Below are 13,587 nucleotides of genomic sequence, written 5' to 3'. Positions count from 1 at the left end.
TGCAGGTATCTAGGTGAAGAGCGCCTCTGGCAGTCGGTGCCATGTCATTCAAGTCTGGTTTTCTGCCACTGTCATTCTCTGACCAGTCACTTGAAACTTCTGTTTTCAAAATAAGGCAGATGTTTCCTAATTGGGTGCCTATGTCATTCTACCCACTTGAGATGTTTCCCTTTCTGTGATTGGTTTCTTTTATGTTCTCACTGCACATGCTGTATCAAGCTTTGGTAGAATATGGGTAGGAGACTGTGAGACCAGCAGGATGACATGTGTGGAGCAGGTGTCACATCCAGTTAAAGAGAATTGCAAATTTGCTATCGAGTAAGTTTAGTGGAGGAAAATGAAAAGCTTTCCAGGTTTTTATTTTTAGTTTTAGAGACAAGCAATGTATTCTGTTGGACTTTACATAGTGTGGGTGAGGGATGACGTAGATGTTTCCACTACCTAATAAATGAAGAGGGCATCCTGATAACATCCTTTTTTGTCATGTCCAGATACCCAAACATCAACGTGGTGACATCCCCTACAAGGGGATCTAAGTAAGACACTTTTAGTTATGGATAACTCCAACCCCAATGTGAAAATAATTATTACTATTTCTTTCTTCCTTTCTTTTCTTTTCTTTTTCTTTCTTTCTTTTTTTTTTTTTTTTGAGAGAGTCTCATGTAGCTGAAGCTGCCTTGAACTCTGGATCGGTCTGGTCCTCTAGTCTCCACCCTCAAGTGCTGGGATTACAGGTGTGTACCACCCACTGCCACCTTGCAAATTATTTTTGAAGATTGACTAAACAGCACATACTTTAAATTATCCTCCTTTAAACATAATTCTTCAGAGACACTTTAAAAAATGTTGCAGAACTCAGGTTTTTCTCCTGTTTCACTTACTCAGATGCAGTTGAAAGGAGATTAAAATGGTATGTTAGTTGCTAGTATGCAAAGAAAAAAAAATCGACAGTTCTTGATAAAAATGATGGAACCATTCTACAAGAAGATTTAAAAAAATATGTTTACACGTCTTCATGATGAGCACATTTTGGAATTATTATGAGAATAGTATAGCTATTTAATTGATATATAATATGTAACCTACTGTTAGTGCATCTAATATTTAAAATAATTAAAACCATATAGTTTATTTTAGTAGCCTTTTTCTTCTTTTTGTAAAATCTGAATAGCTAATTATCCATTCTTGGACTTAGTGTCTATCTACAACCTTTTCTTCCAGCACTTCTCATTCTCAGCATAAATTCCAGCACTTAACCTTAGAGACCTCCCCTTTGTGTCACCCCCGGCAGGTCTCCCTGTCCCCTCATGCCTGGCCATGCCTAGATGACCTGCAGCCACATCTGACACGGTTCTCCTCTCCTCTTCCTCTGCCCCTGCAGCTGATGGGGTTGCAGCCAGGCTGACAGTGCCTGCTTGACATTCCTGGACACTCCCCTCAGCCTGGTATTCACACTGCATTCTTCAGCCCCTTTGCTTCCTCACTCTCCTGTTCAAGTGTTCCCTCCCCTGACCAAATATTTCCTATCCTTCCTCTCTTTTCAGATCTACACCATCTTCTCTTCCACCTTCATTCTCAGATTATAACTAGCTCCCTGTTTCACTGGGAAAATCAAAACTATCGGAGAAGAGTTGTAGAAGTGCCTTCCCCTGCATCTGCCTCAAGCTGATGATTGGTTTCCCAGGGAAGACCGGCTAGTTCCTCACACCATCCCATCCTGCTTTGCATGCACAAAGATAGGGCTCTGGATCGACTCTTCCCTGGCATCTGGATGCTCCTCCTTGGCCCACATAGGATCTTCTTAAGAAAAACTAGTTTCATTTAAATAAAGCCCTCACTTGACCTCCAGATCCCTCTCCAACTATTGCTTTGTTTTTTGACTGTCTTTTAGTAGATTTTAGATACCACTTTATTTTTAAGATCAAACTTGCTAATTTAGAACAGCAACTGTACTCTTTTAATATGAATATGCCTCTAAGGGCAAATTTCGGTCTTACCATGGTGGTTAGTTTTCCAGGACACTGTCACAGCAGCCTGTCTGTTCAGCCCCACCCACCTAACCTCTGACATTTCTCCTGCTACTCAGCAACCCCCACACAGAGTGTTCCACGGACCCTGGCCTAACAAGCTGCTGGGTAGTGGTGTGTTTCCCTGATAGCCTTTCTGTGAATCCTGTGTCCTTTTTGTTTGTCTTGCTCTTCCTTGAGGTAAGTTCATGAAACTCCAAAACAAGTCATATTCATTGTACTACACAGTGGCTCTCCAAATGACCCCAAGGGCTCCATACTATGTAATTAATAATATATATGTAACCCCAAATTATGTATGTGAGTCTTGGGGAATCCTCCTGTTGTGAAATACAAAGATAAGTTTATTTAGAGAATGATGAGAAAGTTTCCCCCAAACAAATGAATAAATCTGGTTTGAATTAAAAAAAAATACAGACAAAACCCTGAAATGCATTAAATAGCATGCGTCCTGGTTTCAGGTATGTTGTATGGTGTTTGTGTGTGTGTGTGTGTGTGTGTGTGTGTGTGTGTGTGTGTGTGTGTAAGTCTCAGTCTGGCCTTGAATTCACTATGTAGCCTACAATGACCTCGAACTTGTTTCCTTTTGTCTTAGCCTTCTGAGGGATGGGATTATAGGCATGTGCCACCACACCCAGCTCTGGTTCCAGTTCTTATTGGACAAGCTATATAACATCTATAAACCCCAGATTCTCCATATGTAAACCCTAGAAGGCTGTTGTGAGGAGATAAAATAAAGTCCTCAGCTCATGCCTAGCTCACAGTAAATGCCAGGGGTAGCCAGACATCTAGGACTCTTGAGATGAACGGCAATTTTCCCAATAAGGTACCTCCTTTCTTAGGGATGAAAGTGAGCTAGAAGCTAATGAAATTTTGCAGTCATGGGGAAAGAATTCTTGTTCTGCCTCTGACAAGCCAGAAGCCAGAGCATTCTGATTATAAACCTTTTTGTAGGTACGGTCTCCTTTGAGAAGTAGAGATTTTATCATAGATGTAGTTAAGATTCCACAGTAGGAAGAAGAATGTTGAAGAAGATCCAACCTTTCTGTATAATAAACACTTCTCCCTTATCATCATCCGTTTGTGTCACAGCAGTTCTAAATTACCATCCAACCAGCCATGGCCCTTCTCTTAAAGGAAAAAGCACTCTTGCTTGTTGGACTAGCGCCTTCCTTCTGCTTTGGCTTGGGAAAGAGAGTGGATGTAATGGAGGGACAGGGAAAAGTCACTCAGTGGCATTAAGACCCTTGTGTCTATGAAGTAATAGAGAAGTTGGAGTAAATAGACAGCACAGATGCTCAGTTTCCTCGAGGAGATGGCAAACCTGAGTATCTGAGACATTCCCTGGGAGAGAGAGAGTCTGGGGTTCCATGCAAGTGAGAGAGATAGCCAGTAAGTGAGGGCTGTGGTCATCATTGTGAGCACATGATTACCTATAGGTTGGTAAAACCTGAGGAACTTAGTACAATGCAAGCATGTGATATATTAAGCATTAAAATGATGAAGTGGTTGAACCCCATGCTCACAGAAGCATCATTTACAAGACCCCCACCAAAAAAGAAAATTTGAGTTCTCATAATCCATTCAGTAACTTAAACTATTTTTATTAAAGTACTTAAGCACTGCTCATATTTCTAGAGGCAGATTTAATATTTTTGTTGGAATAGTAAATAATAAGTGCATTAACTATCTACCTAGTACTGTGCATTAATTTCTGTTTCTATATGTAGGAATAACTGCATAAAAAATTTTAAATTGCTTTTATTTATTGTGTGTGAGGTAATAGAATCAAGAGCTTCTAAAAGAGGTTAAAATACCAGGTATTTGTAGATAGAATAAGCTGACTTGTAAATTGAACTTAGCTGAAGGTTGACCTATGTTTTAAATTTATGTCTTTAATAAATTGAATATTGGGTTGGGAGAGATGGCTTAGGGGTTAAGAGCACTTGCTGCTCTTGAAGAGAACCCAGGCTAGGTTCCCATCACCCACATGAAGGCTTGCAACCGTCTGTAACTCCAGTTTCAGGGGATCTGACGCCCTCTTCTGGCCTTTGCAGGTACCAGGCATCATGCGTGCAGCGCACATATAAGCATACATATAGGCAAACACTCATACTGTCCTAGTTTGTTCTTCACTGCTGTGACAAAATACTCTGACCACTACCAACTTGGGGAGGAAAGGGTTTATTTATCTTACATCTCCTGGGTCACAGTTCATCTGGGAGCCCAAGGTAGGAACTCAGGGCAGGAACCTGGAGGCAGGAGCTGGAGCACAGGCCATGGAGGAATGCTGCTTACTGGCTTGCTCCCCTGGCCCCTGCCCAGCCTGCTTTCTTATGCAACACAGGCCCACCTGCCCAGGGGTGGCCTTCCCACATCACTCATCAAGAAGATGCCCCTCAGACATGGCCACAGACCAGTCCAATAGAGGCAATCCCCCAATTGAGGCTCCCTCAACCCAGGTGTGTCAAGTTGACACCAAAGCTATCCAGCATACATACCATAAACAATTGAATGTTAATTCTTAATAAAAGGTTGATAATAGGAAACTTTAGCTATTGATAGTGTTTATAAGACCTATTTATGTAAAGAATACTTAGTAAATGATAATGTATTGACAGTATATTAATAAAAGTTCATTTGGTAAAATGTGCTTTTTGTATTGAAAGATTCCTTTCAACAAACAGTGTGATTGTGTTCCCTAGAAATGCTGTACTACACAAACCACTGAAATTAATTTTAACCTTAAAGATGAAAGAAATACCCAGATCAATAATGACCTTTTTCAGATGACAGATATTAGAGATAATGCCTCTGCATTATTGAAGCCACACCTTCAGGGGTCAGGCATTCTGTGTGTGTGTGTATGTGTGTGTGTGTTGTATATATGTGAGGATGTGAGGATGACAGAAGCCAGTATTTGGTGTTTTCCTCAGTTGCTCTTCACCTTATTTTTGAAATGGGTCTGTCACTGAAACTGGAGCCCATTGCTTGGCTAGGCTGGCTGGCCAGCAAGCTGCAGGAATCTGCCTATTCCCACTACCTGCTTCCTCTCCTCCAGCACTGTTCAGAAGAAGCGCCACTGTGCCCTTTTACCGTAGATCTGAACTCAGGTCTTCATGTTTGTATGGCAGGAATATTACCCACCAAGCCATCTCCCTAGCCCCACGCAGCTGTTGGTACAATCTGAAGAGGTTGTTAAATGCAACACAGTATTTAATGAAATTTTCATACAATTAAAAAGCAGTACAAGAATGTACTTGACATTTTACACAGTTGATCCTCCATTCACATCTTCCCAATTTGCTAATTCACCCACTCACTAAAGTTTGTGACCTCAGAGTCAACTCATGGTGTTTTCATGGCCATTTGTGGGCCTGCATAAAGACGTGAAAATTTTGAGTTGCCCAATGTCTATGTTCCCAGCAGTGGCGTTTCAGGCGATGCCCCAGGTGACGCCCCTGGTGACATTCCAGGTGATGCTCTGCCTTCTTTTCAGCTCTCATTTTGTAAACATGCACCCTCTTTCATCTTACCAGCATGATTCCAGGTTTCCTCCATTTTTGTGCTTCTTGTTAGTGATCACATGGCCTTCTGTTTAGAGCTAATGTGTGGGTCCTAAGATCTACAAAGCCGTGATGTGTCTTATGGAGAAAATATATAGATGATACGCTTTTTACAGACATGAGATACAGTGTTTTTGGCACTGAGTTCAATGTTCATGAATCAAATATGTATTTTTTTTCCAGAAAAAGACTTCAAACAGAAGCATACCCCTTATGACAAGGTTTTTGCATTGATTGACTGTGAAAAATATTGTGACCAGGTGTTAAAGGACTGTAATTCTTCAAGGGAAAATATTCCCTAGTAGTTCATATCTGTTATTTCAATGTTGCAGTCGCTTTATAAAATATAATTGCTAAGACAAATAATGAGAATCAACTCTATGTAAAACTACTTTAAAAGGAAACTGCTGTCAATATTATTAAAACCAATATTTGAGTTGAAACCCATTAGTTCAGAGCCCATCAATCAGAATAGTGCATCGAAAAAATCTTCCTGCCAGAATAGTAAATTCGGATATACTTCATTATATTTTCATGTTCTAATTTTCGATACTTTAAAAAGATCTTTGAAGCTAGAACACAGAGTTGTTCATTAAGATGACCCATTTTCCTCTATATTAAATACACATTTGCCTTTGACTTAACCTGTTTATATCACAGAGCAGAAAAATGGCTGTCATTTCAGAAAGACTATAAAGGCTTGCCATGACAAGCACAAACATCACACTGACGTTTGTCATTTGTTCTTTTATCACTGATTTTAATTATTAATTGTTGCTACAATCGATCTAGGGATCAATAATGCATGTTTTCATTGCTCTGTTGGTTTAATGGACTTGGAACAATTCTGAGACCAGAGATATTCTTAGAGACAGGATGTAGTTTCCTTTTGTCTTTATTGGTCCATTTGCTTTCTTTTCCCTAACATAATGATCCTTTTGGCATCACCAATCCTGGTGTTTGTATCTTAGATTCCCAAGATGGTCTTCAAAACTAGAGACTGAATTTTGCTTCTGTGAGTTCATATTGCTTAATGGTTGGCATTACAATGTAAACTTTTGTCATGAGGCTTGCTTTTTGTATCAAGTTTCTACTTGAACAGTTAATAAGTCTGTCGAACTGTGCAGCATTTGATTTCTTGACTCTGAGGCAGTAGTGTGCTGTGGAATGGGATGATGAACTTTATTGTTTGATAAAGGCTTGGTCTAAAGTCATCCCAGGTGTCCTCTTTCCCATCTAAGGGACTTTGGAAAGGTTACTTAAGCTTTGTAAACCAGACTTCTTGCTAAAACAGGGACAATAACTTTGTGTATCTCAGAGTCGTTATGAGGATTTAAATGAGATAATACAACTATTTGGAATGGTGGCTCGAAGAGAGTTGAACAATGCAGTCACCGCCAGCGGCGGCTGCTCCTCCATTCTCGTGGGGCCGCTCCTTCGTTCTCACAGGCGTTGAGGCTGCTCCTCTGCTCACCCTGGGCTGAGGCTGCTCTTCTGCTCGCCTGGTGCTGAGGCAGCTCTTCTGCTTGCCCTGTGCTGCCTCCTGTGGTCACTGCTTCTGCCGGTCCCGGACCCCAGGGCTGGTGAGGAGACTGTGTCAGCAGAGCCGCATTCAGACACAGGAGACCAGGTTCAGTGACACAGGTCTGCTTTATTGCAGGAAGGCACAAGCTTATATAGGGGTAGTGGTCCAATCACAGCACAGCAAGTAGGATACCTCATTAGCATAACAGATTTAGCGTCCTATCACAGTACAGCAAGTAGGATACCTTATTAGCATCATCCTATTAGAATAACAGACAACATCCTCACAGATTAGAGGGTACGATGCCTCATTAGCATATTGGATTTCAGATTACAGAGCCAAGATTCCTGGACCCTGACAGTTGCAATATCACCCTAGGCTCAAGCCTATCTCCCACAGAACAGGTCAGTTGTTATGTTAGTATTGAAAGAAAACAGAAGATGTATCACACCAAGTTTGATGTTTGAAATAAAATCAACCTCTAAAGAAACTTTGTGATTGAGCAAGGAAAAAAAAAACCTTGCCTTGCAAAGAAATAAACCTGCCCCCTGTGGGGTGACAGTCCCTTCCATACCCTCTGCTTTAGACACAGCTGAATTTCCCAGGCTGTGGAATCTCAGTGTGAAAGGCTAGAGACAGCCGTGCAGGTGGTTTGTTTGTAATTAGTGTTCTACAGAACACACTTATGGTCTTAAGCAAAGGAAAAAGAATCTTCTAGCAAAACTCCTTCCCCATGAAGGGCACGGTGGCACACAATCCTAGCACTTTGAGAGGTAGAGGCAGAAGGATCAAGATTTCAACCTTGGCAATGTAGCAACTTCCAGAGCAGACTAGGCTACATGAGACTGTGTCTCAACACCTTCACCCCCAAAGAAACCCCCCCAAAACAAAAAAAAAACATCCAAATTTTTTTAAAAAGGCTAAACACCCTCCTTTCACTGATTCAGGTGTCAGCTCAGAGACCTGTGCTGGCAGTGCTGCTCAACACAGCCACCACCCACAGCCTGGCACACTCCAACCAGCCTTCTTGTTTTGTTTTGTAGCCTAGGATGATTTTGAATTTGGGATTACACGTGAGATCCACCAGGCCTGGTTTATGCAGTCCTGGGAATGTAACACAGGGCTTTGTGCATGCTAGGTAGGTGAGCACTCTACCAGTTGAGCTATATCCCCAGCCCCTCTTTCCTTCTTTACACTTCGACATAGCACTGGTTACTGTCAAATACATTAGAAAATATATTTATTTTCTCTAGTGCCTGTCTTTTTATAATAGTTAGAACCCCCTGGGGACTGGGATACTTTTCTGTTTCTTTCCTTGCTCTGTGTTTCAAAGACTGTCTGCTATTTAGTAGTTGCATAAAGCTTGTTGAACAAACTTAAAAAATAGTTCTGGTTTTAAAACATTATGTATTTTGGAAGTTGTAACATTCACCCTTCCTTTTGGTAATTTGTGTGGAAAGAGTAACTAACCTTTAGGCCAGTATGTTGCCCAGTACACTCTCAGGATTTTGTAGAGGGGCATACACATCTTTGTATCCTTTTCGAATTTATTTGGGTTCATACTGTGCAGAGAATATAAAATTAGAGAATGCTGGGGCTGGAGAGATGGCTTTGTGGATAAGGGACTGGCTGCTCTTGCAGAGGACCCAGGTTTAGTTCCTGACACTTGTGTGGTGGCTAACTGTCTGTAACTCCAGTTCCAGGGGATCTGATGCCCTCTTCTTGCCTCCATGGGCATTGCACATACATGGTGCCCTTAACATATGTGCAGGAAAATACCTATATGCATAAAAATTTAGAGAATGCTATTCTTTCTTGTAGTGGGGGACAATATCATTGCTTACAGATGTATGGTAATAGATGCATGTTGTAACAGAGGCAAACACAGGGGATGTGCTGGGGCAGATATGCAAGGCTTGCAGAGGCTATCAGGTTGAACTGTATCTTATAGATTTAGCAATTCAAATCCAGCACCAGCAAGACTGAACTATACAATGTTCAATGAACACTAATTGTTCTCACTAGAGACACTTTTTTTTAGTGCCCACTTGTATTAGTTAGGGTTCTCTAAAGAAACAGGACCAGTAGGATGAATATATATATATATATATATATACATATATATATGAACATATATATTGTATATATGGATTTATCAGATTAGTTTACAAGATAGAATCCAAGTAGTCTGACAATGGCTGCACCACACAGGGGAGGGTGAGAATCCAGTAGTTGCTCAGTTAACAAGGCTGGATGTCTCAGTAGTCCCAATCTGGTACTGAAGGCCTGATGAGTTACAAGAGATCTGCTAGTCTTCAGTCTACATTGGAGTGTGAAGAAATTGGTCACAACAGCAAGATGAACTCACCAGTGAGAGAGAAGGCCAAGAGCTCTCTTCTGCCATAGCCTTTTATATGGCTGCCATCAGAAGGTAATCCCCACATTTAGGGTGGGTCTTCCAGCTTCAGAAGATCCAATCAAGAAGGTCTCTGTTATTTCAGTTAATCCCAGATCCAGTCAAGTTGACACCCAGAATTAACCATCACACCACTGAATTAATGAAACTTTATTCAAGAGTTACAGAAGTTACCAGGTGTTTTTGTGAGACTGTCTACAATAGGAAAGGCTAATTAGAAAATTTATTGATGAGAACTATTGACCTTCCTGGCCTTAAATGAAGGGGGTGATATTTTAAATTGATTATTTTATTGTAAATCCACCCTAATTTTTAGAAATATTGTTAAATGTTTTTCTTGTTAAATATTTTTTTTAATATGGAAGCTGAAACAAAAAAGAAAATTTATTAAGTTCTGTTTGCCTTCTTGTTATGACTGAATATGTGTTTTTGAATGAAGTTTTTTTTTTTTTTTTTGTCTTTTTGAGACAGGGTCTCCCTGTAGCCCCAGCTGTTCTGGAACTCACTCTGTAGACCAGGCTGGCCTTGAACTCACAGAGATCTGCCTCCCGAGTGCTGGGATTAAAGGTGTGTGCCACCACGCCCGGCTAATGAAGGCTTATAAAAAAATTATGGTCATTATAGTCTTAAGGTACACAGTAGAAAGCTCAATAACAATGGAAGGAAGCTGATGGAGTTCCATTTATGTGTCTTGTACATATAGCTTATTACTGGGATAATGTGTTTTTTTTTTTAAAGGGTAATTTAGCTTAAGATATTCTTTTGAGCATGTTTTTTTTTTTTTTTTTTTTTTTTTTAAAAAACCCAACTAGGTTCTGGGGAGATAGCTTAGTTAGTAAATAGCTTGCTTTCAAACATAAAGCCCTGAGTTGAATTCACAGAACTCCTCTAAAAAAAGCCAGGTGTGGTGGTATGCACTTGTAACCCCAGCACTGGAAAGGCGAAAACAAGTCAGGCAGCCTAGACTTCTTGATGAGGTCCAGGTCAGCCAGAGACCCTGTCTCAAAAAGAAAGCAAAGTAGACGGCTCCTGAGGAATGACCCACATACATGTGCTCACATGCTTACCTACAAAAACACGCACGCACACACACACACACACACACACACACACACACTAAATCCTATTATTCTTATGGTTCATCTTCTGTCCGGTTCTCTTCATCAAAATCTCTTTTCTGAGGATTATGAAAGTTCAGCTGTTTCTTAAAAATCAATCATGAAAAGTACCCTAGATTTCATCTTTCTTTTTTCTTTGAATAAGTTAAAGGAAATATTCGCAAAGTTTTATTTATCAATGTCATATTAAAATATTAATAAGACATCTCTTGAAATGATAAGCATTATGAAAGGACAAAAAGTTGTAATTGCTCTGCAGTGGCAGTTATATCTAATTCCTAGGACAGATGATGTTCAAAACAGGCTACTGGGGGCTGGAGAGATGACTCAGTGGTTAAGAGCACTGGCTGCTTTTCAGAGAACGAGTGCAGTTCCCAGCACCCACAAGACAGCTAACAACCATCCTTAACTTTAGTTCCAGGGGATCTGATGCTTTCTTCTGGCCTCTGAAAGCATTGCAGACATGGGTGCACTTACAGATATGCAGGGAAAGCACTCATGCACATGAAATAAAAATAAACACATCAACACAGGCTACTGTACAGAATCTGTTCATCCACCCCTCACTCATCTGCCCATCCTTTCAGCCATCCACTCATCCCCTAACATTTTGAACATACATTTTGTTTATGTGCTATAATTACAATGATTAATAGATGTGCGTTTCATTTTTTAATTACTTTTGGAGATAAGGTCTCACTATGTAGTTCAGGATGGCCTCAAACTTACAGCAATCCTCTTGCCTCGTTCTCCTGAGTGCTGGGATTACAGGTGCATACCACCATACCTGACTTCATGTCCACATTAACTGTTCACACTCTGGTGGGTGTTGTAAAAGCAGTAGATTTGCTTCTAATAAGTATATAGTTCTATTGACCCAAAGACATTTTTGGAAAATAGAGTGGGATATTTTAAAGTATATGCTTCTCTTGAAAGGAGGTGTAGCCTGGGGTTCATCATTGAGCCAGACAGTAGTAGTTCCTGGCCATTGGCCTTGTTTGGATGTCTAAGACAAATAGAACCTTCTGCCTCCTGTTAAATGTGGTGGGGAAGGGTGCTGGAGATTGAGCATAGAGCCATTGGCTGTAGCCCCAGCCCTTCTTCTGCCTCTTATAGTTAGGAATGGTATGATAGTAGGTGAATTATTTAACACCTACAAAAGCCTAATGTTAAAACTGAGATAAATTAGGTTCAGTTTGTGGGGTTGTTATGCAGATCAAAGGAGGTAAATACAAACGAGCGTCAATCTTACTGTCTCTTGCACTTTTTCCTGCTTCAGGTCAAGTTTCTGCAATTTGTTAAGTTCATGTATAAATTGACTAGTCATGTTTGACAGTGCACTAATCCCTCTGACTTGGCAATACCACTAAAATATTAATTTGGGGCTGGCAGATTTGTGGTGGACACGTTGCTGCATAGTTTCTTACTGATCTAAAGGGAAAGAACTTTATAACTAAAATATTTACTTCATCATCAAAGTGTGTCTCTTGGAGCCAAGGACATCAATGAATATGAGAGCTGAGTGTAAAAGTGTGATGAATCTTGGGCTCAGCATCCACCAGCATTCTTTTTCACCATTGTTAATTCATAAATAAAATACTGTCATTCTCTTAATTTGCAAATCTTCCAGAGTCCCTTTGAAATTTAGCTTTTACAGATATGTCCACTAGTCTAGTCACTGCTGTTGCTGCCAGCTTGTTTAGTCTACTTAAGTGTTACTTATTAATATCTATTGGTTGCTGGAACCATGAACTGAAATTTAAAGAAGGTGCAGGTGGGGACTCTCTTAAGCTTCATGTCGTGATGGATGCTGGTCTGGTGATCACGGTTACCATGGTAAGCACTGACTGCTACCTGTTTGAGCAGCTTCCTCCTACTCTTTCCTATTTTCAGACTATCCTCATTTCACAAACTCATCACCTCCATTCTACCAGTGTTACCTCATTCCACTGAGGTAATTTCAACACGAATTGATATCTGTGCTTCTAACTGAAACATCCCATTTGTATGTGTAAATCTCTTGATCAATTTTAAAGAATGATTTAAATTTTTATTTTTTTTAATGTGTGTGTTTTGCCTGCATGTATGTACAATGTCTGCGAAGACCAGAAGAGGGCGTTGGATCACCTGGAACTGGAGTTATTGATGGTCGTTAGCCACCATGTGGGTGCTGGGAACTGAACCTGGGTCCTCTGCAAGAGCATCTCGTGCTCTTAACTGCTGAGCCATCACTCCAGCCCCCTACACAATGTTTAAAATATTTTTTCTAAAAGCTTTTACAAAAATCTTTTTTTTAACTTTTACACAAACTTTATTGAGAATTTCATGCACGTATATAAGGTGTTTTGATCAAATCCATTCCCACTCCCTCCCCTCCAACATTCCCCCCTTTGAAGAGGTAACCCTAAAATCTTTTAAGGATTAGATACAAGCTCCCAAATACTTAAGACATTTTTGGCCTTTGGAGTAGAGTATGTTGCTAACAGGCCCAAGGACATTTTGACTTTTAGCCAAGAAACTGGCTACATTTCTTTGGGGTCTTTTTACCCTAACTGACTAGCCAATTCCTACCTCCTGTTCTTATCACAGCATCCTCTGAAGGGGTTACCCAAATCTTAGGCAATGGTAGCTTTTCTGCTTAATTCAATGTCATTTTGAATGCAATTCCATTTTGTGTTCAAGATCATGACTTGCAATCCTCTTACAGTCTTTTACTGGAAATTCCGGATTTGTGTTCATAAATATTGTGCCAAATGGCTTTTGTAAATAAAGTTCTTAAAATTTAGTCTGCATGTTGGGCGTGGTGATGCACGCCTTTAATCCCAGCACTCGAGAGGCAGAGGCAGGGGGATCTCTGTGAGTTCAAGGCCAGCCTGGTCTACAAAGTGAGTTCCAGCCAGCTGGGGCTACAGGGGAGACCCTGTCTCAAAAAAAG

General features: G+C 40.5%; 1 protein-coding gene and 1 long non-coding RNA gene across 7 annotated transcripts in view; both read left to right on the top strand.

Annotated features, from left to right (window-relative positions):
* Positions 1 to 13,587, top strand: part of Dgkh (diacylglycerol kinase eta) — a 237,133-nt gene that overhangs the window by 21,242 nt on the left and 202,304 nt on the right. The gene's annotated exons all lie outside the window — the stretch shown is intronic.
* On the top strand, positions 1,224 to 1,796 carry LOC115067884. The gene is made up of 2 exons (XR_003847244.1): positions 1,224 to 1,445; positions 1,545 to 1,796. It is a non-coding gene; the product is annotated as an uncharacterized LOC115067884 (long non-coding RNA).

This window comes from Nannospalax galili, unplaced genomic scaffold (assembly GCF_000622305.1).
Source record: "Nannospalax galili isolate Female #2095 unplaced genomic scaffold, S.galili_v1.0 scaffold386, whole genome shotgun sequence".
Lineage (NCBI taxonomy): Eukaryota > Metazoa > Chordata > Mammalia > Rodentia > Spalacidae > Nannospalax > Nannospalax galili.
Note: the sequence above shows the minus strand (reverse complement) of the source record. Positions and strands in the feature narration are given on the sequence as shown.